Here is a 4,496-nt window from a genome sequence, read left to right on the forward strand (position 1 = left end):
ATAGTTTCTTTTACTTAACAAAAGTGAAAGGTTTGGTTTGTTTTATCAGTTTTGCATGTCTATGTCCTATGAGTAACTACTTCGAAGATAGCAGTATGTAATTATGAACCATTGTTAATTTCTTATTATACTGTTTTGAAATTGTCATTGCTTTTAATTTTTTTTTCTCTAAAATGAAAACAAGAAAATGCAATCTACTCTTTCCTCATAGAAATATCCCCTCCACTAACTAAAGTACCACCACACAAAATGGCAATTACGTTTGTGTTCTAGCAAGTTTTGCAGCTATAAGAGAAAGATCAAAGCCAATGGTAGGTAACTTTAAAGTCCATCAGATTATCTCCCTTACACATAAGAATCTGGATCGTGTCCCACATCTGGAATGGAGATTTCATAAGTACCCAAAGTCCATGTTACTCTTTGTATTCTCTGAGCCTGAAAACTCAGTTTCTATCACCTGACTTAAATTGTCTGCTCCATCACATCTGCATTTTAGTTTGCAGAAAAGAGAATGAGGACAAGAATGTCATTCCTTTGCATTTCAAGGGAAAGATTGGGGGGTCCAAAACAAAAATTCATGCACTTTACTTCTATTTGTAGCCATTGGCCTGTATGGTCACTGGCTACACTGGGTAGAGGTCTTGTAAGCAATAAGTAATCTTAGTAGTATATAAGAAAGAGAAAAGAGATGTTAGGAGACAACCAAATTTCTCTGTCATACCTGAGCGTATTTTTTTATTTCAGGCTGGTTGAAAATTGACAAATCTTTAATACTACTGAGGTCCTGAGTTTGATCTCTGGTACCCCTCCAAAAAAATTGATATTGTGAGCTCCCATTTGTAATTTATGAAGTTGGGCTTACAGTCAGCCCTGGAGATTAGTTATGTCTCCACCCAAAGTTTGTGTGGAAGAGCAAATGCTTCTCCCTCACAGTAAGTACTGCAGCTCACAGCAAGTGTGGCAGCTCACAGTGTGTTGCAGCATACCAAGACCAAAAACCAAGTGAGACCTGGGATTTGGAGGTAAGTGTACAGCTTTATTTATGGTGTGCGGGGGGGCCTGACTGGCATCACTCACCAAAGAGGCCTCACTTTTTCATTGAGCAGGATTTTTATAGGGTTTATAAGCAAGCAGGAACTACAGAGAGAAAGAGAGCACTCACTGTGCATTGATTGGACAGAAAGTTACATTGAGTTTCACCTTTGCATGTGGTAGGGACAATGGTTTCACCTATTTTACATATGGTAGGAAGAAGGTTACATCATTCTGGGGGAATAGAAACTTATCAGGACTCACTGAAGGGCAGGGGATTCCCAGTTGGGAGCAAAATTCCTTTCCTACTTCAATAACAATAATAAGTCCTATATAGAAAAGTAATGAGCACAGCTGTTTTTGTGAATTCCATAATTTACTAAGTAGACATTAAACTGGGAGTCATCTCTTATTCTAGAATAGTCTATGTGTTACATAACCAGGTCATCCCGCACAGTACTTGAATGACATTTTTATTTTCTTTGTCCTCTAAGTACTAGATGTTTTGCAGGACTATCACAGACATGCCCTCTTTCATCACCCTGGGCACAGAGAAGATAAATGATTACTCAGAGACAAATAATAATTACTCAATTACTAAGAGTCCAGAGGGCCCACCTTGACCAAAAGCATATCTCCAACAGAAGCCTCAGATCCACAGACTCTCCAGATTTTATCAGAATATCAGCATAAGCACAAAAAGCAGAAGAAACACAGTTTGGGCATGAAGCTATCTATGGCTAGATAGTTTTCTTGGAGAAAGGAGAAAGACAATGACCAGACCCAACATGCTTCTCTAATCTAAATTTCTTGTTGCTGTGCTTTGTCCTGCAGTTTAACCATTCACTCCTCACAAAACCTGTGTGCTTTTTCTCTGTAGTTTAACCATTCATTCCTCAGCTCCCCATGTTTCCCCCCTCTTTCTTTACTTGGTTATTGTCTGTCTCCATTACTGGGATGTATGTATAATACTACATTATATGAAGTATTATATAACTGCCATCATGACAGTGTCTTGTCCTCTTACTGCTACAGTGCTAGCTATCTCCTAGGACACTGTCTGGACACAAAATAACACCACAAAGAAACATCTTTCCAATTAACTAAAAAATTGAAGGGCAAGTGAAATTATTGTTGACCAACTCCCCAGCGCTCACCTCTATGAGGTCTACTTTTGTCTTAGGAAACTAAAGTTTTCCCCCTTTGCAATTCTTTTTCTTCCACTCAAATAAAAGTGCTATTCTGCAAAAAGAACCAAGACCCTACCTGGAGTTTTTGCTTTCTCTTTATGCTCTGAATCTACCGTGGCTTGCTCAGATTTGCTTTCCTCAGTGGAAGGGAAAGAGATCTCTCTCTCTCTCTCTCTCTCTCTCTCTCTCTCTCTCTCTCTCTCTCTCTCTCTCTCTCTCTCTCTCTCTCTGTGTGTGTTTGTGAATTTTGGCCTGGATCGATTCTCAGTGATGTCATGTACAACTGACTGAACCTTCACCAATTTCCCTCCCTCACAGAAGTGAGCCATGTCAATCTACAGCACAGCATGGGTCAGAGAGCTCTTTTCCTTGGCGTTCTATCCAATCTGTCTAAAGATTAATCAGGAAGATGAGAAGAAACAAAAGAGTCTAAGCCAAAAGAGAAAAGAACCAAAACAAACTTTTGTAGGATTTGCCAGTGACCAGGCTCCTTTTCCTGAGGTGAGAGAATGGGGACTCCCCTGCTTTGCCCCATGGCTGACTTAAAATTCATCTGTCAACTGTCTTCCTGGTGACTTCATCCAAAACAAAATCACAGAAGGCAGAGCAGGGTGAGAAATGTTGGATGGCTGGAATTTGGCCATGTGAGGAAATCCAGTGCAAAACGTTCTGAAGTAAGGAAGGTATGCTTTTCAGTTTGTCATTCTGAGCTCCCCTACAACAAATTGTGTACACTTGAAATGACAGCAAGGAATTACTTTCATGCAACAGAAATAACGAGGTGCTCCCTAAATGAACACCAATAGAAGAAACCAATTTGAAGGTGTTTCTTTAAGAACACTTAACACAGAGGCATTCAGAAAACTTAGCCAATGTTCAACGCCAAAACTAGGTAATTGTCAAGAGCACATGCTTTTACTAGGTTTCAGTGAATTACTGACCATTTTACATAGATAAATTTTAATGAGTATGGTTTACTTTTATTTGGAATATTTTGGGTAAGAAATAATTATACATTCAAATTATCATTTTAAATTCTTGTATACTTGAAGAAAGTATTTTGTCCTATTAAGATGCAATACATATATGTACCAATTCATCAAGATGAATGTAATTGTTACGTATCACAAATAATTGCTTTATAATTTTTTCTTCATCTACAAAATTCCCTTTTTCTCCATAATAAGCTTTCACTACTAACAAAGATGTTTACTGAACAGCATGCTAAATACTTTCAGTTTCTTGGATCACAAACTGTTCCAATCAGCATGGTGTGGAAGTCTCAACTATTACAAAAGTCTCCTTACACATTGGGTTGTCATAATTTAAACTTCAAAACATTTTACCTGAATTCACTTTATTACATATCTTTGAAACACTGAACTGTGGCCCAAAGTTTTAGTATATCTTTAGTCTGAATTCCTTTTCCCATTTCAACAATTTTTTAAATGATGCAATGAAGGCAACATAAAGAAATACTTACATCATCAACACCCTTTAAAAATGTATGACCTTGGGCTGGGGATATAGCTTAGTGGCATAAGCACCTGTCTGGCAAGTGCAAGGTCCTGAGTTCAATCCCTGGTATGAAAAAAAAAAGTATAACTTCAAAATGGAAAAAATGAGACCCAGAGTGCAGGCCCGGAGAGTGAGTGAGACAACCCAGCCTGCGGGATCCTGAACAGACCCAGAGCGCAGCCCCAGTGAGTGAGCGAGACGACTGAGGCCGGGATCCTGAATAGACCCAGAGCGCAGATAGTGCAAGTGAGTGAGATAACCGAGGGCCCGCAGGATCCTGAATAGACCCAGAGTGCAGGCCCAGCATGGAACCCTTCAACAGAACTCCCTGCAAAGAGGCTAGAGGCAAGACCCACCCAGCTGATTTAGGAGCAGAACACCTTGCCAGAGAGACACAAAGGGTTCAACTCTAACCCCTGCAGCAGAAAGAAGTGGAGCACAGCAGCCAGATCCAAACAACACCCACCTGGAGGAATCTGAACTTCATAGATTCGGACCTGGTGCTAAGATAATAACTCTATCTAAGATCTACACCAAAGGTCAGACAGAAGACAGTGGTATACAAAATGACAAAGACAAGGAACAAAATGCAGTCTCAGGCCCCGAGTCCACCCAGTACAACTGCAGAAGACACTAGCACTGAGGAAACTGGAAATCACATGCCAGATATCTCAGAAATAATAGCGTTGACAGTAAAGAATCAACTGCAGAAAGGTATAGAAGAAATCAGATCAGAATAATTTCGGAATTAAAAAA

Source organism: Octodon degus, unplaced genomic scaffold (assembly GCF_000260255.1).
Source record: "Octodon degus isolate 3935 unplaced genomic scaffold, OctDeg1.0 scaffold00141, whole genome shotgun sequence".
In the NCBI taxonomy this organism is placed as follows: domain Eukaryota; kingdom Metazoa; phylum Chordata; class Mammalia; order Rodentia; family Octodontidae; genus Octodon; species Octodon degus.